Raw genomic sequence first — 12305 nt, 5'->3', positions numbered from 1 at the left:
CTCTGGACTTTCTTTTGGACTTTCCCAGAATTTGCACTTTTTAAGTAACTGCGCAACTTTCTTCTTTTCTTTTCTCTTCTTTCTCTTCTTTCTTTTTTCTTCCTTTGTATGGGATATGCATGGGATACGCATGTGATTGAGCGAATGGTTCCACTTTTATTGACTTATCTGCTGTATTTTGTGTTTTAATTATCGTGTGGAGACTGCTTGGGTGAGTGAATGAGTATGTGTGCTTCGGAGGACCTGCCGGGGAATGCGGGGGTCATCGGGGTGGCTGGGGGGACCACGGCCACGGGAGTGGGCCGGAGCATTACGGTCGTAATGGGGAGGGGCAGATATGGCGGGGACTTTAGGGCTGGCCATTACCGGGGAAGGAGGGTTCGCTACGTCACAGAGATCCCTCCTTCCGGCCCTATGAGTTCCACTCCGAGGCCAGATGGCGCGAGTAATCAGGACCCTGGTCTCAGGCTGTTGTTGCTAAATGCCAGATCTGTTGTTCACAAGGCTCCCCTCGTCCGGGACTTAATTTTAGACGAGAGGGCAGATCTGGCATGTATTACTGAAACCTGGCTGGGCACGGAGGGAGGAGTCCCCCTCGTAGAGATGTGCCCAGACGGATTTCAGGTGCTTCACCAGCCGAGAGCCCAGAGAAGGGGTGGCGGTGTGGCTATCGTTATCCGGGAGTCTTTAGCACCTCGTAGGATCCCTGCTCCGGAGCTTGTCGGGTGTGAGTCCCTGCTGGTGAAGTTGGACCTCAAGGGTCAAGTGGGTCTGCTGCTAACGTACCTGCCTCCCAACAGCGTTGCAGCAGCCCTCTCCTCGCTCCTCGAGTCAGTAGCCGAGCTGGCAATTGAGTTCCCCAGGCTTATGGTCCTGGGGGATTTCAATTTGCCTTCGCTCGGTGAACACTCTGATGGGGCGCAGGAGTTCATGGCTTCCATGACAGCCATGGGCTTGACCCAGGTAATTCGGGGCCCAACCCATTCAGCGGGTCACATGCTCGACCTCGTATTCCTCTCGGAGCAGTGGACTTGTGATCTTGGTCTGAGGGGTAACGAGATCATACCCCTGTCGTGGTCAGACCACTGCCTACTGAGGCTTGACTTCCGGAGGCCAAACCCCCACTGTAGGGAGGAGGAACCGACCAGGTGGTTCCGCCCCAGACGACTGATGGACCCTCTGAGGTTCCAGACGGAGCTTGGGGTTATTCCTGATACTCTCGCCCACAGTTCGGCAGAGACTCTGGTTGCTGCCTGGCACTCGGCAGCATCGGAGTCCCTTGACCGGATTGCGCCACTATGGCCCCTCCGGCTCGGCGGATCCCGGAGGCCTCCTTGGTTCACCGAGGAGCTCCGGGAGAAGAAGCGCCGGAGGAGACGCCTAGAGCACCTGTGGAGGTCCGATAAGTCCGAAAGGAACCGAGCACTTTTAACAACTAGCACCAAGGAGTACATCAGGGCACTTAGGGCAGCAAAAAGATCTCATATTGCCACCTTGGTTGCATCCGCTGAGTCTCGCCCAGCCGCCCTGTTTAGGATAACCCGCTCCCTCCTGAATAGGAGGGATACGGGGGAACCCTTGCAGGGTAGAGCTGAGGATTATGCCCAATTCTTAACGGACAAAGTTGCTCGGTTTCGGTCGGATTTGGACTCCACCTCTGCAGTTCCAGCCGAGGCACAAGAGGATGAATTGGTAGACCGCCCCTGGGTTGAGTTTCAGGATGTTGCCCCTGGGGACATGGACAAGGCCATGAGGGCTGTGAGTGCCTCCACCTGTGTACTGGACCCCTGTCCCTCCTGGCTGGTTGCCAACAGCAGTGAGGTGACACGAGGCTGGATCCAGGCGGTTGTTACCGCCTCTCTTCGGGAGGGGCACTTCCCCACCGCACTTAAAGCGGCGGTGGTGAGACCCCTCCTGAAGAAGCCATCTTTGGATCCAGCTGTTCTCAACAACTATCATCCAGTCTCCAACCTCCCCTTTGTGGGGAAGGTTGTCGAGAAGGTGGTGGCCTTCCAGCTTCAACGGTCCTTGGAGGAAGCCAGTTACCTTGACCCCTTCCAGTCGGGCTTCAGACCTGGTTACAGCACAGAAACCGCTTTGGTCGCATTGACCGATGATCTCTGGAGAGCCAGAGATGGAGGCCATGCCTCCATCCTGGTTCTCCTTAACCTCTCGGCGGCTTTCGATACCATCGACCATGGTATCCTTCTGCGACGACTGCGAGAGGTGGGGGTGGGAGGCACTGTTTCGCAGTGGTTCTCCTCCTACCTCTTGGACAGGTCGCAGTTGGTGTTAGTTGGGGAGCAGAGATCGACCCCTAGGCCCCTAACATACGGGGTGCCGCAGGGTTCGGTCTTATCCCCCCTACTATTTAACATCTATATGAAACCGCTGGGCGAGATCATTCGGAGGCACGGGTTAAGATACCACCAATACGCGGACGATACTCAGTTGTATCTGTCCGCCCCGTGCCAACTCAATGAAGCGGTGGACGTGGTGAACCGGGGTCTTGAAGCCGTTAGGGACTGGATGAGGGCTAACAAGCTTGTACTCAACCCGGAGAAGACCGAGTGGCTGTTGTGTTTCCCTCCCAAAAATTCGACCAGTGTTCCATCGTTCAGGCTGGGGGGGTCAAATTTTATACCCCTCAGAGAGGGTTCGCAACTTGGGAGTCCTCCTGGATCCACAGCTGACTTTTGACCACCATCTGACGGCTGTGACCAGGGGGGCATTTGCCCAGGTTCACCTGGTACGCCAGTTGCGACCCTACCTGAACCGGGAGGCTCTCACAACAGTCACTCGGGCCCTTGTGACCTCTAGGCTGGAATACTGCAATGTGCTCTACATGGGGCTGCCCTTGAAGAGCATCCGGCGACTTCAGCTAGTCCAGAATGCGGCCGCGCGAGTGATTGTGGGCGCACCTCGGTTCGCCCACATAACACCTATCCTCCGCGAGCTGCGCTGGCTACCTGTTGATCTCCGGGTGCGCTTCAAGGTGATACTCACCACCTTTAAAGCCCTCCATGGTAGTGGATCTGCGTACTTGAGAGACCGCCTCCTGCCAATTACCTCCCTGCGACCTATAAGATCACATAGATTGGGCCTCCTCCGAATACCATCCGCCAGTCAGTGCCGACTGGCAACTACACGGAGGAGGGCCTTTTCTGTTGCAGCTCCGACCCTGTGGAACGACCTCCCCGTGGAGATTCATACCCTCACCACCGTCCAGACCTTCCGCACAGCCCTCAAGACCTGGCTATCCCGTCAGGCCTGGGGATAAGATCACAATCTGTCCCCACCCGAATGAAGAATGAATGTTGAGTACTATTTTAACTTTTATGTATTGTTTTATGTTTATTGTTTATACCCCCCTCCCTATTTTATGTAAGCCGCACTGAGTCCCCGCGGGGAAAAGGGCGGCCTATAAATATTAATAAAATACTAAATACTAAATACTTACAAATTACAATAATTTTGAATTCCTCCCCCCTCCCTCCAACCCACATACCTTTTCCAGCTGTGTCACAGAGGATTTCAACTCTCCTCTTGTCTGCCATGATGAAAATGTGAAAATGTAAAAAGAAAAAGGCAAGAGCTGCTGAAGCCAGGCTGGGTTAGTTGCTGTTAGAGTCACCATGTGGATGACTCTGCTTAACTGTTTTAAAAAAGCCTCTAAAAAAAGTGCCCTCTGCAGGAGGAGGCGAGAGAACCACGTGCCTCCTTTGCATAAGGAATTTTTCGCCTTTTAACCCTTGCTTAACTCTGCTCAAGTGATCATAAAGATAGAGTAAAGGAGACACGTGGTTCTCTCGCCTCCTCCTGCAGTTAAGCACTAAGCAGAGTCATTCACTGTGACTCTGGCAGCAACTACCTCAGCCTTTTTCCTTTTAAATTTGTTTTTCTTTTTCATAATGAAAGTGGTGAGGCCCTGCCTCCCCTGCCTCCCCTGACTGCTCCTCCCTAGATATGAATCAGTTGCCAAGCATCTGAATTTTGATCATGTGATCATGAAAAACGGTCATATGCCACTTTTTTCAGTCCACTAACTTTGAATTGTTACTAAATGAACTGTTGTAAGTCAAGGACTACTTGCATGACTTCAGCCCAGAATTTAGCTTGCCTGTAATGAATTGCTGCCAGACTGCAGGCACCATAAGTAGACAGGGCCCCTCCTGGAGCAGCTGCAGCACTTTCCCATGTGGCAGCATTCCTCAAGGCTACAAAATAAGACTAATTTCTTTTTAACATCCATTACAGCTTTTACATTGTATGTGAACTAAATCATTATATAGGTAGTTCTAGACTTACAACCACAATTGAGCCCAACCTTTCTGTTGTTAAGCAGGACAGTTGCTAAACAGGTTTTACCTCATTTTATGGCTTTTCTTGCCACAGTTGTTAACTGAATCATTGCAGTTGTTAAGTTAGTATCACAGTTGTAAAGTGAATCTGGCTTCTCTATCGACTTTGCTTGCCAGAAGGTCACAAAAGGGGATCACAATGTAAGTTCCATTGTTTAGTTTTTAGATTAATGTGAAAGTGATCCAAAGAATAAAAATAACCCGTGAAGTCTATTTCAATGTTTGAGATTAGAGTTGCAATTTGTGCTATTGACATGCTTAAAGTAGCAGTCTATACATCCCAATCTTCATCAGATAAAATCTGTTGCAACAAGATCCCCGGTATTACTGCACCACCAATGGGGATATAAATACCAAGTGGTCTTAGACATTAATGTAACAGCACAGAACTGAGATTAGAAAACGTTAATAGTAAGGATAACAAGAACAATGACATAGACAACTATTTAAATAACTTATGGTAAATGCAACATATCCCAACCTGCTGTTTCATGGCACCAATTCAAATATGTATGATAATCTGATTCAGTAGAGTGATCTTGAAATAAGAGTAAGGTGACCAGACGTCCCGCTTTTGGCGGGACACACCCGCTTTCCAATGCATTTTCCCGCGTCCCGCCCGCTTTTTTAAAAAGCACGCTTTTTTTGGCGCTCGCAGCTCCCGCCCATCAGCTGCTAGCTTGCTGGGCTGGCTCATCGTTCTGTTCTCTATCCTACCAAATGAGCCAGCCCAGCAAGCTAGCAGCTGATGGGCGGGAGCTGCGAGCGCCAAAAAAAGCGTGCTTTTAGCCTTTTACCTACTACCTACAAATTTAAGCCAGCCCAGCCTGCCGCTCACTGATTGGATTGGCCTGGACTCCAGCCAATCAGTGAGCTGGCTGGGATGGGAAATTTTCAGCACGCCTGCGCGAGTCTCCATTTCCTTTCGACAAAAGACGAAAGAGGTTGCAGCTGCGCTGACTGGTGAGTAATCTAATTCTAATCGAATTTTCCGCTCGCCGCGGCAGGAGGAGAGGGTGGGGGCAGCTGCAGCCGCCCGCGGCAGAGAGGTTCCACGCGGTTCAGGGGCTCCCGCCGCCCGGCAGAAGCCCCTGAAGCGCGTGGAGGTTATCTGCGGGCGGCGTCCGTTCGTGATTGGGATCGATCGCCGGGGCAGCCTCTCGCTTCCGGGGCTTCCTCTCGCTTCCGGGGCTCCCGCCGCCCGGCAGAAGCCCCTGAAGCGCGTGGAGGTTATCTGCGGGCGGCGTCCGTTCGTGATTGGGATCGATCGCCGGGGCAGCCTCTCGCTTCCGGGGCTCCCGCCGCCCGGCAGAAGCCCCTGAAGCGCGTGGAGGTTATCTGCGGGCGGCGTCTGTTCGTGATTGGGATCGATCGCCGGGGCAGCCTCTCGCTTCCGGGGCTCCCGCCGCCCGGCAGAAGCCCCTGAAGCGCGTGGAGGTTATCTGCGGGCGGCGTCCGTTCATGATTGGGATCGATCGCCGGGGCAGCCTCTCGCTTCCGGGGGTCCCGCCGCCTGGCAGAAGCCCCTGAAGCGCGTGGAGGTTATCTGCGGGTGGCGTCCGTTCGTGATTGGGTTCGATCGCCGGGGCAGCCTCTCGCTTCCGGGGCTTCCTCTCGCTTCCGGGGGTCCCGCCGCCCGGCAGAAGCCCCTGAACCGCGTGGAAGTTGTCTGCGGGCGGCTGCCCCTCCTCTTCCCTCTCCTCCTGCCTGCGGCCGCGAGGAATCCGTTCGTGCAGAAATTGCCCGCCCCGGCTGAGTGAATTGGGATCGCCGCGGCAGGAGGAGAGGGAGGAGGAGGGGCTGCCACCCGCAGACAACTTCCACGCGGTTCAGTGGCTCCCGCCGCCCGGCAGAAGCCCCTGAAGCGCGTGGAAGTTGTCTGCGGGCGGCTGCCAGCGCCCCCACCTCTCCTCCTGCCTCTTCGTGAATGGGATCGCCGCCTCCGAGAGCGTGGGAGCGGCCGCGAGGAGTCCGTTCGTGCAGCGCCCCCACCTCTCCTCCTGCCTCTTCGTGAATGGGATCGCCGCCTCCGAGAGTGTGGGCGCAGCGGCAGCTGCCCGCAGACAACTTCCACGCGCTTCCGGGGCTCCCACCACCCGGCAGAAGCCCCTGAAGCACGTGAAAGTTGTCTGCGGGCGGCTGCCAGCTCACCCACCTCTCCTCCTGCCTCTTCGTGAATGGGATCACCGCCTCCGAGAGCGTGGGCGCAGCGGAGAAAGGTAAAGTGGCGGCCGCACGATCCCTTCAGGAGCTGAGGCGGGAAACGTGCGTTTTGACAGGGCCGCCCCTTTACCTTTCTCCTCCTCCCCCTCCCCTTCTGCCCTCAGCAAGAGAAACGGCAGCCAGGGGGAGGTCTCCCCGGCCGGGAAGAGCTGAGAGGCTGCCGGCCCCTTTCGCAGGAAAGTTAACTTTTCTTGGCGAAATCCTGCCCCCCCCGCGTGGTTGAGTGGTCGGCTGTCCTCTTCCCGTAAGCCGCCCGCAGTTACCTGTGTGTGAGGTGGGCAGCCGCCCGCAGACAACTTCCACGCGCTTCCGGGGCTCCCGCCACCCGGCAGAAGCCTTTGAAGCGCGTGGAAATTGTCTGCGGGGCGGCTGCCAGCGCCCCCACCTCTCCTCCTGCCTCTTCGTGAATGGGATCGCCGCCTCCGAGAGCGTGGGCGCAGCGGCAGCTGCCCGCAGACAACTTCCACGCGCTTCCGGGGCTCCCGTCGCCCGGCAGAAGCCCCTGAAGCGCGTGGAAGTTGTCTGCGGGCGGCTGCCAGCGCACCCACCTCTCCTCCTGCCTCTTCATGAATGGGATCGCTGCCTCCGAGAGCGTGGGCGCAGCGGAGAAAGGTAAAGTGGCGGCCGCACGATCCCTTCAGCAGCTGAGGCGGGAAACGTGCGTTTTGACAGGGTCGACCCTTTACCTTTCTCCTCCTCCCCCTCCCGTTCCGCCCTCAGCAAGAGAAACGGCAGCCGGGGGGAGGTCTCCCCGGCCGGGAAGAGTTGAGAGGCTGCCGGCCCCTTTCGCAGGAAAGTTAACTTTTCTTGGCGAAATCCTGCCCCCCCCCCGCGTGGTTGAGTGGTCGGCTGTCCTCTTCACGTAAGCCGCCCGCAGTTACCTGTGTGTGAGGTGGGCTGCCCTATGCATTTGCGTGTGTGCGCTGGAGAGAGAGTGAAAAAGAGAGGGAGAAATAATTATATTAATTAGATAGATCAGTCTTTCTCCACCTTGGAGACTTGAAAGTGTGTGGACTTCAACTCCCAGAAAGGGAGTTGGGAGAAAGGGAGAAAGGAGGAGAGAATGAAAGGAAGATGGAAAGAAGAAAGAGGTAAGGAGAGGAGGATGGAAAGGAGAGAAAGAGGGGGAGAGAGGGTAGAAAGGGGAAGAGGAAGAGCAGGAGTAGGAGAAAGGTAAGGGAAGAAGGAAGGGGAAGGAGAGGAGGAAGGAGGAAAGTAGAGAAGGGAGGGATGGAGAAAGGAAAGGGAAAGGAAAGGAGGATGGAAGGGAGAGAAAAGGAAGGAGAGAGGGTAGGAAGGGAAAGAGGAAGAGCAGGAGCAAAGGAGAGGTAAGGGAAGAAGGAAGGGGAAGGAGAGGAGGAAGGAAGAAAGTAGAGAAGGGAGAGAGGGTGAAAAGAAAGAGGTAAGGAGAGGAGGATGGAAAGGAGAGAAAGAAGAGGAGAGAGGGTAGGAAGTGGATGAGGAAGAGCAGGAGTAGGAGAAAGGTACAGGAAGAAGGAAGGGAAAGGAGAGCAGGAAAGAAGAAAGTAGAGAAGGGAGGAAGGGAGAAAAGAAAGGGAAAATAAGGTGGTGTTATAACAGGAGGAAGGGATGGTAAACAAAGCAACCCAAACTGTATATTATAACCTATTAAATGAAATAATAAATGTATAAGAATGATAAATGTTAAAACACTTGTAACCAAATGACATGCTATATGTGATGATGGGTTTTTTTCTTTTTGTTTTGTTTTGTTTTTATTGTTGTGGGTGTGTGTCGTCTATGTAACAAAAAAAAATAAAAAAAGTTGATAGGCAAGAGGAAGGAGGAAGGAAGGAAAAAAGAAAAAGAGGGAGAGAGGAAAGAAGAAAAGATGGAACTAGAAAGGAAAGAAGGGAGGGAGGGAGGAAAGGGGAAGACAGGGAAAGAGCAGAAAGACAGAGAAGGTAGATAGGCAAAAGAAATGAAGCTGAAAGAATGGAAGGAGGAAGGAAGAGAAAAAAGGAGGAAGGGAGTGAGTGAGGGAAGAAGAGGATGGAAGGAGGGAGGAAGGAAGGAAGAGAGGGAAAGAGCAGAAGACAGATAAGGTGAAGGTAGATAAGCAAGAGGAATGAAGGAAGAAGTGAGGAGTCTCGAGGAGGGGGAAAACATTTAGTGACCAAAGTAACAATGGCATTGAAAAAAGTGACTGATGACCATTTTTCACACTTAGCGACCGTTGCGACCATTTTTCACACTTAGCGACCGTTGCAGCATCCTCATGGTCACGTGATCCAAATTTTGTTTGGCAACAGATTCGTATTTATGCTGGTTTCAGTGTCCTGGGGTGACCTTTTGACAAAAAAAAATTTTTTTAATCAAGCCCCCCCCCCCCCCCCCCCGGTCAAGGGCGTCCCTCTTTTCCAATCTGAAAATCTGGTCACCTTAAATAAGAGGTATGTTGTTGCTGGGCAGAATCAGAGAAGGCAGAGAAACTGTGCTGCCATTTTTTAACCACAGAAGAGACAGCCTGAAAACCTGCCCCTATTCTCTCTCTCTCCCTCTCCCTCCCTCCCTCCCTCCCCCCTCTGTGTGTGTGTGTGTGTGTGTGTGTGTGTGTGTGTGTGTGTTTAATAAGTAACAGCCTCTGTGTGATTAATTGCAAGTAAAAACTAGTCTCAGATTAAGACAATTAAGGTTTTTTAAAATGTTTTTTTCTCATTATGAATAAAAACAGAAATAATAATGGAAAATAGTTAAATTCACATGTTTCCATAATCTATTTTGGTAGCAAAATTTCCCTTCAGAGAGACTGAATTTTGGTTAAATTCTATATTAAATTATGTGTGAAGGAAAATCTGAGGTCCTTCAGAGTTTGTTCATTGCTATTAGTTCTAGTTAGCATGCCAGTGGTGAATTTTTTTTGAGAATGTTATGTTCAGTGATATCTAGAGTCTCTGACTTCAATAAAATAAAGGTGCTTAAATTTACAAATAATTATTTAATCTTACTTTTTTTTCTCTTTGCAGGAGAGAAGAATACAGAACTTGGATTCAGAATAATGGGCAGATTAATGTGAAAAAATACCAGGACTTCAAAATTATGTTCAGGGATCCATCCTGGAGCCCCTCTATATCCCTAAAGTACTTAGAGATATTTAATACAATAAGGTAAGTTGGGGGAGCTGCTAAGAACTAGAATTAATTTAATGTGGTGAAAGAAAAGAAGTTATGTTCACTTGTGTGGAACATCCAATTCTTAATTTGTTGAGTATTTGCTAAAAAAAAGTTAGTTGATAACTCCTGAATCTGAGATCTTTGTTGATGCAGTAATGGAAGATACTATTGCTTCCAAAATGTTTGGCAATGCAGGTAGTTAACATTATATTAATGAGTAATTAAGGATGATTTTAATATATAGGTGAAACTCAAAAAATTAGAATATCGTGCAAAAGTTCATTTATTTCAGTAATGCAACTTAAAAGGTAAAACTAATATATGAGATAGACTCATTACATGAAAAGCAAGATAGTTCAAGCTGTGATTTGTCATAATTGTAATGATTATGTCTTACAGCTCATGAAAACCCCAAATCCACAATCTCAGAAAATTAGAATATTGTGAAAAGGTGCAATATTCTAGGCTCAAAGTGTCCCACTCTAATCAGCTAATTAAGCCACAACACCTGCAAAGAGTTCCAGAGCCTTTAAATGGTCCTTCAGTCTGGTTCAATAGGAATTACAATCATGGAAAAGACTGCTGACCTGACAGTTTTGCAGAAAACCAACATTGACACTCTCCATAAGGAGGGAAAGCCTCAAAAGGTAATTGAAAAAGAAGTTGAATGTTCCCAAAGTGCTGTATCAAAGCACATTAATAGAAAGTTATGTGGCAGGGAAAAGCGTGGAAGAAAAGGTGCACAAGCAGCAAGAATGACTGCAGCCTGGAGAGGATTGTCAGGAAAAGGCCATTCAAAGTGTTGGGGACTTTCTCAAGGAGTGGACTGAGGCTGGAGTCAGTGCATCAAGAGCCACCACTCACAGACAATTCCTGGACATGGGCTTCAAATGTCGTATTCCTCTTGTCAAGCCTCTGCTGAACAACAAACGTCAGAAGAGTCTTACCTGGGCTAAAGAAAAACAGACCTGGTCTGCTGCTCAGTGGTCCAAAGTCCTCTTTTCTGATGAGAGCAACTTTTGTATCTCATTTGGAAACCAAGGACCCAGAGTATGGAGGAAGAATGGAGAGGCACACACTGCAAGATGTTTGAAGTCCAGTGTGAAGTTTCCACAGTCTTTGTTGATTTGAGGAGCCATATCATCTGCTGGTGTTGGTCCACTGTGCTTCATTAAGTCCAGGGTCAACACAGCCATCTACCAGGAGATTTTAGAGCACTTCATTCTTCCTTCCGCAGACGAGCTTTATGGGGATGCTGACTTCATTTTCCAGCAGGACATGGCACCTGCCCACACTGCCAAAAGCACCAAAATCTTGTTCAATGACCATGGGATTACTGTGCTTGATTGGCCAGTAAACTTGCCTGACCTGAACCCCATAGAGAATTTATGGGGCATTGCCAAGAGAAAGATGAGAGACATGAGACTGAACAATGCAGAAGAGCTGAAGACCGCTATTGAAGCATCCTGGTCTTCCATAACACCTCAGCAGTGCCACAGGCTGATAGCTTCCACACGCCACGCCACATTGAGGCAGTAATTGCTGCAAAAGGGGCCCAAACCAAGTACTGAGTACATATGATTGCTTATACTTTGCAAAGGTCCAATATTGTTCTATGTACAATCCTTGTTTTATTGATTGTACGTAATATTCTAATTTTCTGAGATTGTAGATTTGGGGTTTTCATGAGCTGTAAGCCATAATCATCACAATTATGACAAATCATGGCTTGAACTATCTTGCTTTTCATGTAATGAGTCTACCTCATATGTTAGTTTTACCTTTTAAGTTGCATTACTGAAATAAATGAACTTTTGCACGATATTCTAATTCTTTGAGTTTCAACTTTACAGTCATCATCTTATTAAATGAAATTACAGTATGAGAAGTCTGTATGAAGGTTTGCTGTTCCTTTTATTCCAAACTTCCACTTTTATCTTAGGTGATATTTCTTTTTGAATGTTTTGAGAAATAGATTTTTGAACTAAAAAGTGATTATCAGTTATTAACAAGCTACACCCCCCATTAAAAAGAAAGTGTGGTAAGAAAACAGCCCATGTTCTTACTCGCAAAAATTTCCATTACTTTGGATGCTATTATCGCCATTGAAGAATTACCATTTTTCACATTTGTAAGCCACTCAGAAGTGACTTGTTGCCATCCCATACCTTAAAAAATGAGGTGCTTTTCCTCTAATCCTCATAATCATTTTGGATACATTAGGAAAGGAGAAGATCACAAAACAGAAAAGTAATTGAAGAAGTAACAAGAAAATGATATGCAGCTGCATTATGAATTTGCTTCTTCCTTTTTTCCCCATTGTCTAATCTTATAATGCTCAGTCTTGTTAAATTTTTACCCCCAACCTCTCTAAAATTCACAACTAAGTGCTATCTTGTAAGTTCTGTGTTGCGACTGTCTACCTCGATTGCTCCAACCTAGAAGATTGCTGGTCTTCTACCTTGTCATATCTTTCATGGATAAGATCGCTGATTGCAAACTGATGGTAGTGGTGCAATCGACTACATAAGTAGTCTCCAGACATAAACACCATTGCTCTTTCAGTTGTGTAGGCTTGGGACTTCAG

The sequence above is a fragment of the Thamnophis sirtalis genome, unplaced genomic scaffold (assembly GCF_051295495.1).
Source record: "Thamnophis sirtalis isolate CommonGarterSnake01/CBP01778 unplaced genomic scaffold, rThaSir2_p1.2 scaffold_8, whole genome shotgun sequence".
In the NCBI taxonomy this organism is placed as follows: Eukaryota; Metazoa; Chordata; class Lepidosauria; order Squamata; family Natricidae; genus Thamnophis; species Thamnophis sirtalis.
Note: the sequence above shows the minus strand (reverse complement) of the source record.